Consider the following 23646-nt stretch of genomic DNA (forward strand, 5'->3'; position numbering starts at 1 on the left):
ATCATTTTAGTTACAACCAGTGAAAAGGGAAGGACATCAATTTGTACATTTACTTGAATAATTTCCTTTTTGGCAGACAGGCAGTAATGGAAAAATGTGCAATATTCATCATGAAAAACTTGCAATATTCACAACTCATTTTCTTCAAAGCAGAAAGGACATTGATCCCGGGAATTCAGCCACTGAAGGAGAGCGATCTACTGGAAGGTCGTCTGAAAATTCAATTTCATGACCATTTTGTCATGCAAGGCCTCCAACAATATCCTCCATGGGTAGCCACCATCACAGATGGATTGAGATGAAACGATGACTGCCCCCCACAACCACTGGCATGATCCGTTACTCATATCTCCAGCTTGAGGGGGGAAATCGCTAAAAACACGGTTGTTTTCTAGCTATCTGCAACAAAGTCCCCCGAATTAGGCCACAATAGCCATGTAAGTACATTAAACTCCATGCTGGAATCCATCGAAAGGAAATGCGTAGAATCTACAAAAGGAGACGAAGAGCAGGCCGAAGACAAAAGAGAGAGAATCTAAAAAAAGCAAAAAGTCTTTTTTTTTTTTTTTTAAAAGGACTTTGATATTGAACAGCATACCTGGGATTAGGAGATGAGGCGTACAACAGGCCTCACTCAGCAAGGCCATAAAGGTAAAAGGAGTCTCATTCCCCATCTTGGCCACATATGGCAAACTCATATTAATGCTCCCATCCAGCAGCTGCTGGGGAGGAATTTTTACTAGCCACATTCCTGGGCGCCGGCTAATTTAGAGCTGCGCTAGGGGCTAAGGAGCGCTCTTAATCAGGAGCTGGCCGTCAGTGGGGCGATGTACCTGTCTTACAGTGATTGGCCTTTCACTCACACACACACACACACACACACACACACACACACACACACACACACACACACAAAAGCGCACACACATACACACACAAACACACACAGACACACGCAAAGACACACACACACACAGCACAGTATGCACGTGTATGGTGACAGATGCACACACATTCGCTCTCTCTCTCACTCACTCTCTCTCTCTCACACTCATACACACACACACACACACACACACACACACCCCCCACACACACACACACACACACACAATTTTCATTTTCTCAAACCCCTAGGACATGAGAGAGGCAATGACGGGAGCACAGATTAGTAGCCGGTAGTTAGGAAATACTGTGTGGCAGTTTCCCATGTGAGTGTGTGTGTGTGGGGGGTGGTGGTGGTGGGGGGGTGCTGAGGGTAATTAAAGTTCACTATCCATTTGAGCATAGTCTCTGTATTCAGCTATGATAATGAAATTGCTTTTTTTCCGGCTGAATGATATGAGAGAAGAAAAATGGTATCCCTCGCTTAAGTTTTTTAATGGCACTTTATCTTTAGGACAGAGTACAATATAAAGGATTGATTGCATTTTAATGTGGTGTTTCTAGAGATGAGCTATGCCTCTCATACCTCTGTTCCCATCAGAATAGAGTAGACACATAAATAGTGCAGAACAGCAGAGTTTTCTTTTATTTAACCACTGATTGGGATTGCTCAGGTGACAGCTGTAGCTGCATACCGGTGACAGTTGTTATGCAGTCATGTGTCCGAGCATGCTACCACTGCTTCCTTAACCAGACCCTCAACAAAGCCCTCCACAGCCAAGACATACTATAGTGCTGGTGCAGTTTTTGAAATCCATTTTTTTAGCACAGGAGTTTACATATCACAAGTAATGACTTTTTGCCTGTGGAGTAATTCTTTGTGAATAGCATTTGTGTATAGCATTTTTGTTAATGTCACATGAAAATTGGCTCTTGGTCAAGCCATTGTCATTTAAAAAGCATACGGGCGTTGAACTCTGACTGACTTTGGTCTGGATGGCAGCGGAGGTGCGAGGTGTCAGGTTTAAGGGCATTTTAAGAGCCTTTGTTTCGGACTTGATCCCTAGCAGCGCTCCCACTCTGCCCACCCCCCCCCCTCTCTCTCTTTGCCTCAGGGCTCCCAGCTCTCTAACAATGTGGCGTTTCATGTTTTGGGGCATGAAAGCGCCGGGGCTAAGCCCTTGCCCGTAGCCCTGGCCCTCTCTCAATGTGGTGCGGGGGGATTCCAGGGGGGCGGTAGAGTGGCCATTAAAAAGCAGGGGCGCTAATGAAACTCAAGCCTCAGTTTAGCCTAAAGATGCGGGGGCCTGCCATGGCGGCCGCTGCTGTGTCGGGGGTTTGATCCTGCCCTTCTGGGGGGAGTTTTATTAGCCAGAGTGATGTGTGTGTTTATGTGTGTGTGTTCTCGCCGTTAACATGTTCATTTAATTTGGGAGCTGGGGGTGTACAGGCTGCATGGGGATGGGCAGTGAGAGATTTGGGGCTGTTTTCAAGGTTTTGTGTTGTCTATCTCTGTGTGTTTATGTGTTTGTGTGACAGTGAGTGTGTGTTTCATCTGAGTATCACTCAGGGGGGTTGTGGGGCCTCTCACATCTCACATCCCATTCTGACTCACCCTTTGGAACGGTAGCCCTCACCTCTGCCTGATTAAAAACGAAACAGACCCTTCCTCCGAGAAACCCCTGTAAACCAAAACCACATGCGTGGCCCCTCCACTACCTCTGAGCAGCGCACCTCCTGTTAAAACCCCAACCACCCAAACGCCTCCACCCAACCCAGCCCAGTCCTCTCTCTCCCTCTCCCAGGCCTTGGAAGTATTTGGGGGGCTGCGGGGTCAGCAAATTCATAGCGCTGGAGGTGCCGCGAGAGCGCACAACCTGTTTGATCTCAGCACGCCGCTTGTCTCCAATAAATTAACCGGCAATCGCGGCTATTTACTTTGGCTGGGGGGGCGTTCGAGCGGGGCTAGGGTTGTTAAATGGCCGAGTTCTATCCTTTATGGCTGAAAACGGCGTCCTTTCCCTTCATTTGGGGGGATACGTGGGCCTTTGTGAGGCATTTAAGTGCAACGCAGGGGTTCTATTTAAGAGGCAGCTCGTGCCCCGTCTCTGGTTGACAAACTCGGAGGAAGAGGAAAGCACATTAGCTTTTTGTTTTATATGTGGATTGGGCAAGGGGCTGTTGTCGGAACATCAAAGCCTCTGGTTTGTTCTGTGGGGGGGGGGGGGGGGGTTAACAGGGGCAAATGAGAAAGTTGAGTCAGTGATTGCAAACAGAAGTCTCCATATGATGGACTTAATGTTTCGGTCAAATGTCAACTTCCAAGTGGTCACCGGTTTAGCTTTGAGCTAGTTTGTGGTACAAATGAAGGAAAGGATACATGTTACATATATAAATAGTTAATGTAGCTTGCCACTCTAGGCAGAATTGGCTATGCTTGGTCATTTTTGTATTGGTTTCACGAATACATGATTTCCATGAATGATCTTGTATGACTGAGAAAATGCTTCAGTTTCACTCACTCTGTGAGTAGTCAACTTGCAGCCTACTCATCCAGAAAATTGAAACATTCAGGAACATCCTCTCCACTGAGGTAGTTGTTTTTTTCACTGGCTCCTGACTGTGTGCGTCCCTGGTGAGTAAGAGTGTATGGCTTCAAGGTTGCCACAGACATCTGGCTGGGATGTTGTGAGACTGTGGGCTGGTTAGGGGCCTGTGATTGGGTAATTGGCAAACACAGGATCATAAGGCTTTGCTACTCCAGCTCCATGCGGTGTGTACTTCTCGAGTGTGCTGTGTGTGTGTGCTGTGTGTGTGTACTTCTCGAGTGTGCTGTGTGTGTGTGCGCACGTCACTTTCATTCCCTGCCAGATCTGCATTTGTTGCGGTTTTTCCCGCTTCAGACATTCTCCTAGGCACCGTAATTGTACCTTCCAAGTCATCGGCAGACACTTCATCTGCCCCAATGCCGGCATACGCACACACACATGCACGCCGGCTTGATGAGTCACAAAGGAGGCCCAGCATGAGATGGCTTCCGCCTGCGCTGCCGACGCTCGCTGAAGTCATGCCGCGAGAGTCCCTTACAGTAAGAGATTTTCTTCTGGAATGTTCCATAAACCACAGAGCACGGATGCCCACTTTTTAACCCTCTGCCACCCAGTTCTAGCACATTTTGTGAAAGGTCTCTTGGGGGGGGATTCTTTCATTAGATTAACCACAGGGTTACAGGATATATCCTTATAAGATACAATTCTGAAGTTAGAAAGTTGATTTTCTACTACTGTTCGACATGCATCGACACCAGACACAGTACACCACATTCTCAATTAACCCTTTTTTGACATTTCCAGTAAATAAAACATCTGCTAGCACCTCTTCCATATTCTGAGGCCACACACACCTCATGAGCAATAGCAATATTCGGGACTGTGTTATTACCATGTTATAACACAAATATGTTGTGTTATTACAACGTTATTACAATATATATTAGTTCTACAATAGTCTACATTTATGTGAAGATAGATTTATGCTTGTTTGATCTGGATTTCATCTACTTACACTAGGTATGGTTCACTTGTACCATGCTGGAGCGCGGTTGTCCCCTCTCCCCACTTCCCCGCTGGCCTGCACTCACACTGCACTTATCGATCTGCACCGTTGAGTCAAAGTGTTCTAAAATCTTTGATTGGGAACAAACGTCTTTTGTTACCATAACAGTGTATGTTTTAGAGAGAGTTAGCTAACAAGCTGTGAGATATACATCAGATGTAAATCAGACAGTATTAGGACCCGTCCAGTTTTACTCCACAATGCACACTATTGATACAGTTTGAATGTCACGTCATATAGTTTACTGTGTTCAGAGTTTACTCTGAGTTGAACATACAGTAGGGTTGTTTCTCCCTTGTCCTATATTCTCCCCTTTGGTGGTTATTAGGACAGGTCTCAGTCCATTTTACAGAAGCGTGTACAATCCACATTCCACAATATGGTGAAAAAAGAGCTGTTATTAACCCAAAAACTATATCAAATTATTTGAAATGTCTACTATTGTTTAAAAAACTACATGTTTGATCCATGTTGGGCATGCCTAGCAATCACATTTTGTAGCAATCACATGTGTACAATGCCCTGGAACATTCTCAATAATCAATACAGCTGATGTAAGATTTCTTGGCTTGGGGAAAAGAGTAACTGTGTCTTGTTGTTTATTTTCCTCATTAGAAATAAAATGTTCCACTAATTGTGGACAGTTGACCATTATGAAGGACCCAAAAATATGGTTCCTTTCATGACCTGACTACCAAGGAAAAAAAATAGCAGGACCAACGTTCATAGAAGACACACACACACTACACACACACACACACACACACCCAATTACGAGCTGCCAGAGATGACGGGCCATTATATTAACAAGTGGGCAGGAGTGTGTGTGTGTGTGTGTGTGTGTGTGGGGGTGCAAACCAAATGGACCCCTCCGAGTCCATTCATGAAGAGAGGCCCCAACGTCAGCTCGCAGGGCCCATCGTGATGGCGGCGCAGTGCGGTTTTGTTCCATGCTAACGGGTGGTCTCCCCCTGGCAGGGGCTTCCCGCCGACACATCCGCATTCAGCCGGCACGCTGACCTGGCAACCCGTGGGGAAGTTTGTCTTTCATCCGTCAGAATGCATACTTTCACACCCGTGACGCTGGCTGTGTGGACGTGTCTTTGTCTCCTCTCTCTCTCTCTCTCTCTCTCTCATTCTCTCGTTTCTCATTCTCTGTCCTCTTCACGTTCTCTCTCACACTCACTCCTTCTCTTTCTTCCTTTTTCTAGCTCATGCACTCTTCACCTCTTATTGTCTATCTCATTTTCACATCTCGTTTTTTTTTCTTCTTCTTTCTCACATACTGTAGTTTCCCAACTATTTTCTCACAACTATCTCATTCTGGCCCCTTCTTTGTGTAGTACAGTACACTTGCTGTTGGTTTTGTTTGATCCTTCTCTAACACTTCTGCATTTTATGTTTCCATTACAGTTTTTGTTTTGCTACATAAACCATAAACCACAAAACATCTATGTCCAACTGTCTACATCGCTGTTTCTAACTTTGTTTATTTCCCCTCTCACTATTTATCACTATCCTCCCTTCTCTGTTTCTCTCCACTTCTCTCTCTCTTTCACTCTCTCACTCTCTCTCTCTCTTTCTTTTTCTCTCCCCCCTTATACTCAGTAGACAGATGATTTAATGTAGTAACAAGGGACTCCACTTTTAACAGGACACCACTGAACCCAACACGTAAGGCCCCCAGAGCAGGAATGTATGTGTGTGTGTGTGTGTGTTTGTGTGTGTGTGTGTTTGGAATTGACATACCATTAGAAGAGTAACAGCAAAGTAAATACATACATACAGTACACACAGTGTATATACAGTATATATTATGATTGTCTAGTTATATGTTATCAACATATTTCTAATAGGAGGCCATTGCTTGATATTTATTCAGTTCAAATGTAACACATGGTGTGTGAGGTACAGGATACGTATTATTCAGCACATACTTTGTGTGAGGTTGCCAGCATGTGTTTGTGTGTGAGAGAGTGCACATTAATTAGACCCTAAGTGAGACTATGTCAAAGTGTATTGTATGTAAACAGAATGACTGTTTCTGCACGTGTTCCCCTGTTTGTGGTTGTACATGTGTGTGTGTGTGTGTGTGTATGGGGGAGGGGGCTTCAGAGAAACCTGGAACACAGAAATGGGAGAAAGGGAAAACCAAGCTTCTTAGTAGCTGAGGGCTCTGCGTTGCTTGCTGACTTGGGAAACATCTGTCAAACTTCACACACATGAAGATTAATGCAGCCGTGTGTGAGGAATGTTGAGCTCACCAGTCAACTCTTTACAGTCAGGCCAACAGGCCAACAACTCTGAAAAGTCACTCTATACAGCACACACACACACACAACACACACACACACACACACACACACACACCACTCTATCTTATGTCTAATTCCTGATCAGAATGGTTAATTTGTTCCTATGTGTCAAGTCAGCATATTTAAATGGTGTATGTAATATGACATGTGTAAACAGTACATGTAGTATGTAATGTTTGTTCTGCCCACAGACATGTTTAAAATATAAGACTTTTATCTAAATATAAGTATTTTTTTATGATAGTTTCCCTACACTACCCTCTATGTTCCTATATGGTGAGTTTATGACGGCCCTGAAATGCTTGGGTCCTAGAAGAAAGAATGTTCTAACAGAGAGACTCACAGGCACTAGTGGTCTTTCAACAGTGACATCCATACCAATATGGCTCCTTTATGTTTGACATTCATTCGTTGTCTTATCCAATCAGAGCCTTGCTTCCAAGCCCAGTCTTTCTTGCGGTTTTCCAGCAGCGAGAATTTCCCAGGTTCCCCTTCCATTACCCTGTCACCACCAATTTGGCTCCCGGACCAGCTGTCCATCGCCGGGCTCTTCACCCCTTCATCTTTTCAGCGAGATCCAAGGAGTGACCTGATAATCTCACCGCTGGATGTCAGCAGGGGGGCCTCACCCAAAACCTATTTTCTTGCTGTCCTAAGCTGTGTGAAGGTGTCGATTGGTCATAGTTTCAGAGTCACTATGATTTATCCAGAGAAGCCCACCCTAATGTAATGCCAAAGGCATCGGTTGTGGAAGATACTGGCCATCTTCAATAATCGATCATGCAAGACTTCACAGATGAACTCTACACATTTTTTGAGCATGACAGAAATCAGTGTGTTTATGCCTCTGATGTAGCTTAAATTAATTATTTTGGCTCCAAAACTGGGAAAATTTTCAATTTTAGACAAATCATCTACACGTGTGGCAGATCTCAAGCAATCATATTAAATATGACAATATTTAATAATATGACATACTGTACAAAATATGTCATTTTGTACAGTATGTAAGCAGTATTTGACATTAAGCAGACTAAGACAAACTGCCTGGCATGCATCAGCTGTAACGCTTTGTAATAAACAGCCTTAAAAGTCAACCTAACTGTACATGTAAAAAGTGGTTATTGCATTGCATGTAAATGCAATGGACTATTATCGCTGTTCTTCTTAATATTATTGTTATTCTTCTTCCGACCAAATTTGACGTTCAAAGGCTCTAAAACCACTGAACCGTTCGGCGTCATTCAACCCTCCTACAAAGGTCTTGTAGCGGAGATTTGTTCTATGTTTTTTCACATTTGTGAACTTTATACTTTTAGATATTTATGACAAAAGAGCAAGAAATTCTCATAGAGTTAACATTGACGCCCGTGGCAACTTTTAGCATTATGGCGTGACCTGCAGCTGAAAACATTCAACAGCTGAGCGAGCTACTAGGCCTACTACCACTAGAGCTGTGAATCTTCTGAGCGTCTTAAGCCTGCTGTGCGTGGTCACTTTATTTGCTTTCGTAAAACTCTCATTCAGAGGCACATTTCTCTAATTACAGACAAGGTAAGTGTTCGGTTTTGGTATTGGAGTCATTTATGTCGTCAAATATTATGTTATGTAACGTTAAGTTGTATGAAATGATGGGTCACAAATAGCTAAACTAACGTTATAACGTAACGAATATAGTGAAATAGTTAACGTTAGCACCTTGCTACGTTGATGTTATTTAAGGAAACCCACTGTTAATCAACGTAAATATGTTGTCAACTTTACAGTGACCGGTTAGCTGTAGGTTTCGATAGCTAACGACAATCAAACGTAACGCACTAACGTTACATTTGTTATTAGGCTAACCAGCAGCGTTTTAACTATAACCAGAGCCCGTCTGTCTTCTCTGCTAGATCGTTAACGTAGGCCTACAGATAGGCCTACTAATGGCTCTGGTTCTATTCAACATCAGGTCACTTTCCACAGGTTTATAGAATCAATATGTTACTGTTTTTATTTGACCAAAATTTTAACGTTGTACACCGCTTGTTTGTGTGTCAAATAGGCCAGGCTACGTTTTCCTTCTACGCTCCTGATTCTAAGTAGCCTAAGTAAACACTATCACGGTATGCTATCGTTCGTCTATTGTTTCGTCAGGTCCCTTTCCACAGGTGTACAATCAAGCACCTAGGTTATATGCATTGGTGCTTGATTAATACTCCTGTGAAGGGACCTATAAACCATGAATAGGCTACTGCTAGGAAATGGACCAGATCACTAAAGTCTTGTTAAAACACACTACAGAAGTTGAGCTGTACCGTTTGTGTTGTCAACATACACTACAATGGTATGTTAGTATGGTATAACTGTTAAACTTGTTTGCTTTTGTCTTAGGTTCCAGACCAGACCAGTGGTGATGGCCGTGTATGACATTTTGTGTGTGCCTGTCTGTGCACACCTGTCAACCAATCTCTGACAATGTTGCTAGAAACATACCTACTAACATACATTCTTACAAACATTTGACCATATCTCAACATATCTGTGCACATACCATTTAACCATACTGAGACTTATCCAAGATCTACACTGAGACATTCTGAGAACTATATTGTTGTGTGAGGACTATACTAACTATATGGAACTTGAATACTTGTGAATCATATTTGTCAACCATTCATACCTTTGAATCATACCTGTGCTGTAACATCTGTGAAACTTAGCTGTGCTGTTAGTCCTCTGTTTTTAGACCTGAGCTGTGCTGTGTGAACATTAAGATTCTAACCTAAGTTCTGTCTAAAACGGATCATCTGAAGGGCTGACTCTTTTATTCTTCAGGATATATCACCATCAAATTTGACCTATTATCATTAACTGAGGCCTCTAGCTGTTGCTGCCAGTTCAGAATTAAAACTGATTGTCATGAGCTCTCTCTCTGCCTGGTAACACGCGCTGATTAAAGTCTGATGACCTCCACCTGTTCCTGCTCTGCTCTGCCTCACCCTCGTTTACCTACCAGCTGCACTGCATTCACCACTCATCATGCCCGGTATATAAAGCCGTGCTTTTCAGTCCACACTTGTCAGATCGTCTGCAAACCCGCACCAGTTACCTGCCTGTCTTGGAAAACGACTCTGACTCTTTGCCTGTGAACCCAGACCTGCTCGACTACTTCTTTGATCTCCAGCCCCGGTAATCTTGACCTGCCTTCCGTCTCTCTTCTACGAATACAGCCTAGCCCTTGACTGTACTGCTGCTTCGTTTCAATTGCTGTTGTGTGTGTGTGTTTCCCCCAGGACTTCCCGGATCATCCAGCTCCTTCCATTGCTGCTTTCGGCTATTGGGGGAACACACACACGCAGACTCTTGGAACTCCCGGAACCCCTGAAACCCCTGTAACCCCCAACCCTTAAATAAACATTCTAACGTGACGCTTTTGTGGTCCTCGTCCTGTTTGGTGTCTGACACTGATAAATAGATCTCTTAGGATAATATGATTGGCATCATCAAGTTCTGTAAGAAGGCAAATTCAGACATCTGGTTTCTCCCTCATCATTATTGGTTAACTTTAAAATTGGTTTCAACAACTTTTTTGACTTCAAACTTGCATTGGTTGTTAAGTGTTCATTAGTGTGTTCTGAGTATCATTCTGTTGTTTCTGCAGTACTGTATTAAAACAAAGAATTGTTGATCAATATTGAATTGACAATTTATTTGTACTGACTGTCATATACTCTAAGCTAACATCTAACCAAGTAAGTGGTTTTCAAAAATACTGTAAGTCTACATGTATGTAATCTGAATAATCATACTGTAAGTAATGTTATACACAACAGTTTTTACATTTACATGCAATGGTAATTCCCTGGAATTACATTTTCTAGTTCATTTTAATGTAGAGATCAGTATACATACATGAACTATTGTTTCCTACTGATTGCTCAGGAACTTTATTATGGGTTTCTATGCATATTTTATACACATACTTTGAGGAAAAGAAAGTATGTAGTATGCATAAGCTTAAGGCACTTTGAAGCATATCTTTTTCTGATCCATTTGGCAGCAACGTTAATCTGATTTCTATGACAGCGTAAGGAACCTGACCTTATCCCAGTGCTTATGTCAAATAAAATGAGAAGCCTTGTTGGTCAAATCGAAATGACTTCTCTAATCTTCTAACCTTAATGCCCTCCCCATGTCTTTTGAACTCTGACCCCTAAAGAGCTGACCCTCAGTGGCCCATGACTGAGCCAGGAGAAGGGGCTCAGGGGAGCATGGCGGCTCCTCTGCTCCTGAGCACCCAAGACCAGTGGGCTCTGCGCTGCTGGATTTTTGCTGTGTTGACACGGAGGGCTGACATCACTGCTGGGGGCCTGGGGGACAGTGGGAATTGCTCGTTGGGATGGGGTGGGCGTCAGGGTGGGGGTTATGGTGGCGGTTGGATGCCTGAGGGGGGGCCTGGGTTGAGGGCGCAGAGAGAGAGCTTCCCCCTTTTGTGCTGGAATTTGCACACAAAGCCTCCGGGGCGCCCTATCTCCCGATCTGGACGGACGCAGCACTTTTGAAAGGCCGTAACGGGATTAAACGCTGGGGCCTGATGATCTTGCGACAGTTCCTGCTGGTGGGATGTCTCCCCATGCCTCCATGCCCCCCGACACCCAACCCCTCACTCACTCCACCTCCGCTGTGCACCCACCCAACCAGCACTATCTTCCTGCCACCACTCTGCCTCCCTCTCCAAATGTATGGGAGAGAGTTGCGCTGCGAGGCTAGCATGCAGCGCGATTTCACACCCCTACATAAATGTGCGGCCGTGTTTACAATCACATCTGATGGAGTGTGACTCTTCATTTGCACGGAGCACTTTGATATGTGAATACCTCGCAGCCATGGTTGCCTTTTTGTGGTGCATCGGGTGTTTAGAGACGGGCTAGGCGTATCGCTATCCAAAAGCCGCCGGCTATGGCATTCAGAAAGAGTGGAATCCAAAAGTGGGAGATTGTTTGCTACAATGGCAGCACCCCCACCCTTTACTTTTTCCCAACAGTTCCCAGCCATCATCTCTGCTTTCGTCTCCAGGCAAATCTGGCAGGTTCTACCGGAGCAGAATCTTCCATGATTTTATTACAGCAACAGAAAGCAACAGAAACAAAGTGGGAACAAGTAGTTCAGAAGCAGTAGCTCTCTCTCTCTCACACACACACTCTCTCTATCTCACTCTCTTTTTCTAAGAGGCAAGCTGGAGAGGCGTATGCTGAGAAATGTTCTTCCCAAACTGGAACATGCGCGGGGCAGATTTCACAACCTCAGCACAGCGAGTTATGTCATGTTTTATAAGGTCTTTTCACTCTCACTTGGCAAGCAGTCAACGGCACTGCTGTTCTTGCCACTATGCAAAAAATAGAGAGAGAGAGACAGAAAAAATAAACATAAAGTGTGTTCCAACATTTGCTTGTACTGAGAGCAACTGCAACCTGGAACAGATTTCTTGCTTGACCCCTTGGGGATTCCTACAAATCGCCCTGTTGTCTGTTACTGAAATGATGACCCTCTGATCGACCCTCAGGCACCCATCCCACTCTATGCAATTCCTCATGCCTCAATCCTGCCCTTTTCTCTGGCTTTGGCTCTGTCAGCCCTAAAGTGTTTTTGGAGAAGTTAATGATGGGAAGGGTTTGAATGTGTAAGGATTGTGTAATTGTGTTGCAACAGTGTAAAATTTTTTTAGAAAGAAAAGAAGATAGTGAAAGCTTCTGAGAAGTATAGAGGCAGTCAGAAAATAAAATACTGAGTAAATCAAATAAACTAAATCAAATGGCTGTTTAGTTACTGAAATTAACAATTAACTAACAATTATCAGTAACTGATATATGCATTACTCATATATCCATATGGAAAAACACATTTTCATTTTGGAGGCAATTTCTACATAATTTGGAGGCAATTTCTACAAATCTCAAAGAATACCACTTTAGATACTCCATTGGCGATCTTAAAGACATTGATATGTTCTGTTGGGCAAAAGATCATGATGTTCTTACTGTACACTATATCATTAAAATGTTTCATATTTTAGGTCTATATCTGTCTGCCTATATGTTTGCTTTAAATCAACAAGTCTCATGAAAAAATGAATGATCTCTTCTGCCCTTGGCTAGACACAGAAAAGACTCCCAGCCCCATAGAATGGCCAAATCTCAGACTGAGCACACTTATGTCAACACACTTCCAAATGACTTGGTTAACATACTGTATATAACCACTGACCGTAAACAACAGCGCAGCTTACAAAACATACATGCCTTTATGCGAATAGACCCTAGCAATCCAAATGGAGTCATGTATATAAAGTAAGGTGAAATGGCATTTGAAAATGTCAAAACAAATTCAACATTTTCCCGAGCCAAACTGAGATATAATGTCCTTTAATAGCCAAAGACAAAATAATAGGAAGTGGCTGGAATATATTTAGTGGAATTAATAAGCATCTATCCAATGATCTGATGAGTTGTTTTCCTTGCCTTCAAAATGTTTTTTTTACTCCACTCATATAACAGCAATGACATTTAAATCTAACGTAATCAAATCAAAGCATCAGCCAAAAATACAAGAAATGAACATCATTAAATAGTACAAAATGATTATTCAGTCTTTGAAAATTGTTCCAAATCTACCATTCATTGTGGATTAAAACAGTATCATTAAAATGCACAAAACCAATGCTTTGACTATTTCTGACGAATGTTCATTGGAAACAGATGATAATATACCATAATAAATCCTTTTCGTGGCAACCTGTGTGTTCACATCAGTCTGAGGAGACGTGATGTTATGTCTTTAATGAGAGGGAGAGCACAATAGACTCCTAAATAGGTCAGGGTCATGAATCGGAGCATGGCATTCATTTATTCAATTAGGGAGGCTGGTTGCTATGTTTTTTTAATGTTGAACGGATTGGATGCCACTAATGCGAGAGCGACCTTCACAAAGATGTGCCGTGCACTTCCTGGACACTCGTACCTTTGTCACCGTGTCTCACTGCATGTGTGATGACATTCACGTAATGAGGGACTGACAACATTATGCTTAGATGTTTTGAAAATGTGAAAATACCCCTGGCAAGGGAGTTATGACCATGTTTGGAAAATGTTAACTATTAAGCTGATATATACAGTTTTCAGACTGCTGGCTTTTAGTCTGGGTGTCTGTAAATGCCTCCACAATCTCTGCTTGGTCACGTTATTGCCAGACTGCTGAAACCTCTCGTAATGTATGTGTTGGTCCTCTGCGCCTGACAGGGACTTCATTAATAACACACGCCGGGGCGAAAGCCATTCATCTCTATACTAACCAGGCAGACGTCTCACAAGCCAATGCTTTTGTGTGTTTCAAAGCTGAGTGATTTAGTGAGCGGGTCATGAGCTTTGGCGGGGGAGACCATTTTCCTGTCAGCCTGAGACTCATTGATGTTCAGGACAATGATTGGCACCGATGGCAGCTGGTGACAGGATAAGACTAGGCCACTAATATTTGCTCAACTGGTCTTGATAATTACTGCTAATTACTTCACCTTTGACTCCACCCGATTCTTTTTCATCAGTGCAATTTGTTAATTTTTCTACAAGTTATTATTAAAATCATAGATAACAGGAAAAAAGCAAAGTCCACAACATTGTAAGTAAAAAGGACAGTTGAAAATGTCAGTGAAAATGTTTCTATTTATATTCATAAAATTAACTATTTCACAATTCATGATGCATGATGACATTTCTCTGTGAAGCCTATAAAGGCTTACTCTACAGACAAACACAAGGATTGATCTTATTTTTATTTTTACGTTTTGTTTGTCCGATGTTTAATTGGGGAAAAACAGCTGCTAAAAAGCTGTAAAAGAATCATTGAAGCTAAGTGCATTCTTTATACCTTTTCTTGTCTGTGAACCTCACACACACACACACACACACACACACACACACACACACACAGAACCGGTGCCTACCCCAGGACCTCCCTGCTCTCTGCTTTGGTATGAGCTGCCCCGGCGGTTCAGAGGTGAGGCCCAGACCACAACCAAGCTGGAAATAAGACCACACTAATTGTTCCTCAGTCCACCTCAATTATGGTGAGCCCCCGAGCAGTCAAATTGCTTCTGAGAGGGGCACGACACTGGTCACAGGGGGGTAGCGGGGGAGATGGGGGTAGGGGGGAGATGGTGGCAGGGAGGGCTAGGGGACGAGGAGGTCGCTGCGAAGGGAAATTCAATTACGCATGCTATGCTAGTCCCAAGACAAAAGCCACTATTCAATTTCATTTGCAAACAACAGGCTATCAGAGAGACAGGCCGGCCCAGTGGGTGAAGGCAAATGCAGGACCCAGGGAGACCAAATTTGTCTAAAACCAAACAAAGGGGAGAATCTAACACTGCATACCTTTACACCTTTGCAAAATATATGTGTCCTTCAGTGCATCTCAGCTTTGAATACACAATTCATCACTCACTCACATGGTTTGTGTAGGCCATGTAGTGTACATTTGACCTTGGACTGATAGATGCTCAATACACAACACACATAATGGCAATTCAAGTAATGCAGACAGTCAGCATCACCTGAGAAGGGCATTGCTGTTGTCATCTTAGGGGACTCAGGGCATTCACTGCCGCTGTGCATAGTATTGTTCATGAATATGCATCAAACACAGCTGCATCCTGTCTCTGGCCTCCTGAAACTAAATAAATAAACAAACAGGTAATGAATTCATATTATGCAAGACACAACTAAACAAATCTACTCTGTTCTATTCATAAAGTGTCTTCTGTGATAGGGCATTGCAATTCTAAATAGCCTATCTCCTTGCGTTTCCATTCTTGATATTGCAAAACAAACACTTTGCCCAGCTGCCAAATGGCCCATGTCTCCATGTTTCCACATCTCCACCAGAACACGGACATGCCGCAAAACTGTCGATATGTCAGTCAGTGCGGATTAGCATCCGTGGCGGAACGGCCGCGCATGAGAGTATCACCATTGAGGAGCGATCCTCAGGTTACTTCTCGCTGCTTCTCACTGGCTGCTTAATCTCTTAGCCTAGCGGGGAGCATCTGATTAGCATGCTAACTGGTGGAGTGAAGCTGTTGCCGTGGTTCCCAGTACACTATGGATCTTTAGGCTGCTCACTGCAGGCCAGCAAACCCCCCCACCCACCAAAAGGGACAATGTGAAGGAGCCTGGCCGAGCATTGATACAGAATCACATCCAGTTAACATGGGACGCAGTAGACAAAACGCCGACTAGAGAGAGGATTATTTGTGATGCCAGGATTTTTTTTTAACTGTTTTTGTCATCTTCATTCACTCTGATATATTTTTCCAAGATGTTTAGCATGCACACCTGCACGGCTCTTATCGAAGCTCAAACATAAAAGCTGAAAAGATGGTTTAATAACACATTGCAAAATAATACAATTGAGCTGCTTCCTAACAGCAACCAGGTGTGTGACTCATTAAAGCTGCCATTAAGCCAAGAGCAAATTAACTACACAATTAACAACTGATACAAAATGGTAACAGGTGTGAATGGCGGTGAGAGAGTTTATCCTTCAAGAGGCAGCGTGAAAAATCCAGATCTGCATGGACATTTAATACTCAAAGGCAAATTAGCCACCAGTACGTCTGGATTTCACAGGCCCTCTCACACCAATGGGCACAGGAAACAAGGACTCTTAAAATCAGATGAGATCCTGGATGAAATGCACTCTAAAAAGCTCAATAAAACACTTTCTGACATGTTAGTTCCGCAATGGAATGTGGTAGCATACTAATCATCTGCTGCCAAGATAAAGAGGGAGAGACAAAAGAAAGAAAGACACAGAAGGATAACAGAAAGAAAATAAATCAAATAAAAAACAACAGACAATCAGGCGACAATGGTGACAACAAAAAACGAGGACCATGAGGGAATGAGAGAGAGAGAGCAAGAGAAGATCATTGGCGATGTGGAAAGGCTTGTCTTCCCAACAGACCGCTCTACCAATCCACAGCATACTTGAATGCCAGCCACCACCGAAAACCCTCCTCAGATTCCCAGATCCGGGACAGTACGCAGTGCTTCGGCGTTCCCCGCTGGCTGCATTCTTCCTGGTGGAGCCAAAGATCCTATATTTGGCTATGCTGACGATTTCCCGAGTGAAAATGAGAGCAGCTCGGCTACTCATCACTTGGCACAAAGGCCCAGAGACTGGCGTAGAGAGTGGCGTAGAGGACCCGGCCCGTAAACATATGGCTTCCTCCATGAGAGAGCTGTAAAACAGGCTATTTGGGTCGGGCTAATTACAGTCTAGACATGCCTTTTTGTATTCCCAGCTTCCAGCCCTCACCAAAGACGGCGGAGAACCATCTGCACACAGGCTTCCCCAAAGCCACTGCGCTGGGCCCGGCCTCATCTGGTCCGACCCGTCGGTTGCAGCGAAATCTGCTTAGTCACTGGGAACTCTGGCACCATGGGGCACCATTTAGCGTTCCCACTGTCAGATCTCTGACTTGAGATCAGTTTCGCCTGAAGTCTACAGTTGTGTTAAGTGCAGTATATGCAACCGCACACTGGATGATCAAAAGGAGCTAATAAAAAAGAACAGTCCAACAGAACTGATGCCAGATCAGAAGTGCTGATGTTTGAACTGTGCATATGGGTACCTAGCAGCAGAAGGCTAACAGCTGACCAGAGCGATGTGATCTCCAACCTCGGCACATCCACAGCTGCTGTGTACTCGCACGAGACACCAATTGCTTCAGCTGAGCATTAAATCACCCCTCTTTGACAGAGCGCCTCTGTAAGGGCTTTTATTTATAAACCTGTAATCGATAACACCAGCCATATCTGCGGGCACAGATGGAAATCTGAACAGAGGATTCCAAAACGCTTACCAAAAAAAAGAAACACCGGATGCAGGCTCTGTTTTTCCTCCCTGTGTGAATGAGGCCGGGGATCTGACTTGGGTTGCAGTCCGTCAACACATGACAGATCTTTGGAGATCAAAGGTATTCACTGTTCTTTAGCCATGGCATGTCTTCATAAAACTCTTGCAGCCATTGGCTATTTCCAGTTCCTACAGATGCAGGAACATGTAATCATTTCTGGCTTCTGCCAGCACATGCACAAATTGATCCCTTATATCATGTGAGCCTTCAGGTCAAGCCCTAGAGATCCCACAATGGAATGTTCAATTTTACAGGTTGCGTATAAATCTATCACTCTGCCGTCTTCAACAAAAGCAATTGTTCAAAGCTCTGCAAATGATGTTTAAATCCCTTTCATTTCTGATCTCAAGGAAGGTATGTGTAGCAATATTGTAACTACCACTAAATCTGCACTGACCGACCTATGATTATATACTGTAGCTTTGCTGTAGTCAGAAGCAAGAGCTACCTCCACTGGCAACTGTGGGCTTTCTATGCAAAGTTTAGGTAATCATCAAACCATCCGCAACTATTTAATGAAGATGATGAAGCATCATCAAAGACTTAACCACTCATCAAAGGTGAAATGTCAATCATTGTCTGACCTGAATCATAACCCTGAATCTAAATCTATTTGTATTTTTTTTATTCACAACATGCCATCATGCATCAACAGATTTTTGTTGATTGCTCTAACTACCAGGATGCTCCAGAAAAAGTGGACCATCATGCTGAAACAAGCTGTGTCCATTCCTGACCCAGGTAATGAACCACAAGAGCTCCCTGCTGTCTCATTGACACAACCTGCCTGGCACTATGCAGAGATCTGTGGCACTCACCTCTCTCTCTCTCTCTCTCTCTCTCTCTCTTTCTCTCTGTCTCTCTCTAGCCATCAATCTATCATTCTGTTTGTATCTATATATAGGTCAAGATTTATTCCTGAGAGTCACTCTTGCCGGGATGGCAGATCTCTGGGATACACCTTGGGTATAGCCACAAGCAGCATATGGCGGTGATGTAATCTCCCCTCAGAGCCCAGACCCTGGGTGAAATCTGCTTAAACAGCCGGGCCCTGACGCAGATGGCCCAGGCACTGGAGGTGCGTATAAAACGCTGACATATTAGATCAGCCCCAAGCTTTTGTGGGACTCAAATCCAGTCAGACATCCCTCTTAGTCCACTGGTTCCAGTGCAACAGATGTGAAGCGACAGTTCCTTAAGCATGAAACAGGTTGAGATAAAGGAATAGAAAATATGTCACAATGTCTTTATTTCTTTGGACTGCATTTTTCTCAGGACTTTGTTTTATTGATGTATCAACTTACTTCCTTGTCATTGTAAAATGAGTGTCACCCGTGGTGACTGATTGGCGGTGACAGAAAACAGAAAGTGCATTATGACTCTGGAGGGACTGAAAGACTGATGGTGACTAGTCCCGTGTGTATAAAACAAACACGGCCATTTGTCTCGGGACGACTGCCAAAGCGCCTGTGTGTCGAACACTCATCAGCCAGACAAAGGAATCCTCAGGAGGGCGAAGGAGGCCCTTGTCGGCCCGACGCCTCAACACCAATTAGACAAGTAGCTTTTATCTCCCGTTGAATGGCTCTCTGTGACAAAGGCGGAGGAGGACCCTCTCATCTCCGCCGAGCCTGATGAAGAGTGTCCTGAAGGATCGCCCATTATGGGCCCTCCCGAATCATCCATCACTCAAAGGGCCAAAGGAAGGGCACGGCGGTTCGACTCTGTCCACCGTGAGCACACGTGCTGTCACGGAGACCCCACAGGGGTCCCCCCGGTCTCGCCGTGGGGAGTGATGGGAGCGGCGGTGGTGGCAGTGACCGCTCCTGGCCTCGAGCCCTGTGGGGCAGACACCCCGGCCTCCTGGAGGAAGAGGGGAAGGGTGTGAGGGGCCAGGCTGGGGTAGAGTGGGCTGGGGTGGTGTGGGTGTTCTGAGACTGGTGGTGGTCGTGATGGTGGGGGTACTGGTGGGAACGAGAAAACGGACCATCCCAGCTCCCTCTACTGCCCCCCCCCTGCCTCCCTTCCCCCCCCCCTTGCTGCGTTGCCACAAAGGCCCATAGTAAGTAGAAAAATCCCACCTCAAGAACTCTCATTCACTCACTGTCACCATTCGTCGGCCATCACTTCCTTAGAATGAAATGGCTTCTGAGCGAGCCTTTCATCCCATTGTCACTGTGCCCCGGCCCCTTCCCTGTCGGGACACTGAAGGGAGGGACAGGCCTGTTAGCGCTAGCACTAGCTCTGACCCTTGTACCCCTCCAAAAGAGACCCCTCCCTACCTCCCTGCTCCACACCCCCAAACCCCCCTTTTGTCCCAGGCCATGGTCCCCCAGGCTGGGTAGAATCATACCCTAGCCTGGCCCTGGAGCGCTGGAGCCACTGGGGGGGGCCCCTATTGTCCCCCTATTCATCACCTAGACAAACGGGTCCTGAGTGGACCTTAGCAATACCCATGTTCACACACATACACACACACACAAACACATAAATGTACACACGTACACACACACTCTCTTTGGGGACAATATCACACAATGTGACAGCTCCCACTGGGTGTGGAATGCAACAGCATTGAGGTTGTTTCCAATAGCCGCGCTGGTATTGCTGGTATGCCAACCGCGCACAAAAGAGCACTTTCTATAGGCTATGGATTTACCGTGGTGGATATCCTTTACAGTTGGCCACTAATGAACAGGCAGGCCCAGTGATGGATCTGACTCTGACGGCCACGGGCAGAATGGGAACAACAGGTTGGACGCACAGAAGCTCATTTGATTCTCACCTCCCAGGCGTCCCTTTATGATTCGGACGCTTCAAAGAGTACATTTGTCTGCCAGAGGTGTCTGCATGCAGATCAATACCACTAATGGCAGCCTGATCAACGCAGTGAGATGAAACCCTGAAACCAGGCGTGGTTCCTGATTATCAATGTCTTTGGAGGATGAAAATGGGCAGATAATAAATTAATGAAGCCACTTGAAGAGGCACCGCATCTTCTGTTTGGTCTTGAAAAGAGATGCCACTTCAGAGTGCATGGAACAAGGCAACAAGGAAATCATTCCAACCGCTAATTGAAAATGAAACTGGAAACTGGGCACTTATATGTAAGCAAGACATTATATGAAAAATTCATGAAAAAATGGTAATTTTACAGCTACTATAAAGACAATATTACCATATACCGGTCATAATATAGGAGATGTGTAAATGTACATGCACATATAAGAACCATTAATAACTTTGTATGAATATTTAATAGCCACTGCATATGGTAATATTATTATTTATGTTGTTATAAAGTAGACATAGAATACAAATACTGTATAAGATGCCAACATGGAACAGTTTTCTATCAGAGATTATTGCAACTGTTAATCGCCCCTTTCTCTCTCTCTCTTCTCTCTCTCTCTTCTCCCTCCCTCCCCCTCTCTGCTTCCCCTAATGGCAACCGTCTGCAGGGGAAGTTATCCATCACGTCTGGCAACACTACTGTGCAGCGCTGCTGTGGCTGGCTACCTGGCTGGGCTGGCTGGGCGGATGGCTCTTCTCTTTAGGGGGCAGGAGAGAGCCTTGGGAGAGGAGCGCACACGGCCCGGACCTCACAGGAAGCTCTGTGCCTCACAGCCCCCTCCGCGTCCACCCCACCCCACCTCTAGTCCACACTCTGGGTTGAAGGTGATGGGCAGTGCTGGTGGTGGTGAGTGGGGGGTCGGTGTGCGGGGGTGGTGGTGGTGGTCAGTGGGTGGGGGGAGGACCCCCTCCAGAGCGTGGGGATGCGGGGGATTAGCGAGGGAGGGACCGGTCCCTGTTGTCACACTCTCTTAATCTGCCTCCAATCAGCTGCAAACGCACAAAAGGGCCACGCCGAGGGAAGCGCGTCAGCCCTATAATTGGCTTCATCCTTGCGGATTAAACTTGCTGCTGAAGCCCATTTTTTTCCTCCATTTGTTTTCTTTCCCTCTCTCTCTCTCTCTCTTCCTGCAAAAGCCCCCACGCTGCTGTCGAGAAAAGTGTGTGCCTCCAAGCTCAACGCAAAAGAGCTGGCACTAAATGAGGGGCTGCCTTAACCACCTGGCTGACTCTCCAATTACAGTCATTAGCCTCACACATGCACTAGATGCCGCCATTAAAAAGACTCCGAGCCCGGGCAGCACTCATGACTGTTTTGCGTGGTGCGCCCGTCAACACTTGATGTAAATGAAGCATACCTGAGGTTCTTCATCACTCGTGCCCCACTGAGTCAGACGGGGGTTATATCCTACGCACAGTTGTCTGGACAAGCATCTCTGTCCTATAGCCAAAGCCATTCTAGGAGAGCCTGAGCCAGGTGAACTCTGAGAGGAATGTTTGGAGAAACAAAGACGTTTCTCAATACCGAAGCAGTGTGAAAATAGACCTGGCTTTTTCCTCCTGTAGAAACGGTTTCAAATCATGTCGAAATGTACGTGTGAAAGTAGCCTTTTTTTCTGCCTTGTTGTCTTTTTTTCCCCTCCTGTAATTCAACCTCATTAAACCACTTCACCAAATGAGGGCCCTTAACATATCGGAACGCTCGGCAAACTCCCCCGCTGAGCACCGGTCTTAAAGAAGCCTTTGCTCAGAGGAAAGCTCAGAGAAAGCAGAATCCATAGAACCTGACAGTTGACAACCATTGCTTACAGGATCCAAGATCCAGTGGAGGGCCTTTCTCCCTCAACCCCCACCACCACCAACCAACCCACCCAATCCCCCCCCATAATGAAGGGTTTGTGCCACTTCTAGAAAGATCTATTAGTGTCGCTGAAGCCCTGTGTTCTGGAGGTACTCTCTTTAGTCTGGCTCCTACGGGGAGATTCCCTCTCGCCGCTGATTAATCCTCCCACACAGCACAGCATCGAACAGACAGCATGTGCCATCAGGGCTTACAGCTTACAGCTCTCAGACACAGCCGCCGCCACTGATGATGCTGCCGAGAGAGACTCGCTTTTTTTGGACACGCTCTTGTTGTCTTCTCTCAGGCTTTTATCTTGAGTCTCCTATTTTCTGTTTGTGTGTGTGTGTGTGTGTGTGTGTGTGTGTGTGTGTGTAGCTCGAGTGGCCTCCGCTAACAGTGTGAAATCCCTCTTTATTTGTTTGTCCCGATACGGTAGCTCAGTCTGAATCTGATAGTGCTCGTCAACTGTTTATCCGCTGCTTATCGCAGAGGGCCCTTCGCGAATTGGTGGCCGCCCTTAATCAAGGCATCCTTACCAGGAAACAATAAATCTATGGGTAAGTGCTGGATAAGTGGGAATTAGGCTCTCTGACTTTTGAGTCTGCCTCACTAACTCTCTCCGCCTCTCTCTCTCTCATTCACCCTCTGACTCTCTCTCTCTCTCTCTCTCTCTCTTCCTCTCCCTCCCTCGTTCTCTATTTGGAGAGCTAACAGCTGGGGAGCATTAATGTAAGGGAAAGGGGGTCTGGTCTGAGTTTCCTTCCTTAGGAAGAGAGCGTCTGCTGAGGCCTGAGGGCAGGCCATTTTGGCTCCCTGAGCAGACCACTTACATGTGGCGTGTACATGTGGCTACCGTGGTCCATTAATAATGGGCCGCTCTCTGCAGCCAGCTGTCGGACTGCAGAAAAGCGACCACTAAGGTATGCAAGGACATGGGCTGGCATGATTGATTTAGGGGCAGAAAGGGACATTTAACGACTCCAGGCAAAACAAATCATTGCAACGTAAGCTGTACAAAATAGAAACCAGGGCACGTACATACTTGTAAAGGCTTTTAAATGTAGATATTGGATAGTGTTAAAGAAAATGGAATTAAATATAGACTTGCAAACGCCTTTCAGGAAGCCCAGGTGTTGAGCATCCACCATGCATCACCACATCTAACAAGTGAGAACTGTACA

The sequence above is a fragment of the Alosa alosa genome, chromosome 16 (genome assembly GCF_017589495.1).
Source record: "Alosa alosa isolate M-15738 ecotype Scorff River chromosome 16, AALO_Geno_1.1, whole genome shotgun sequence".
NCBI lineage: Eukaryota > Metazoa > Chordata > Actinopteri > Clupeiformes > Clupeidae > Alosa > Alosa alosa.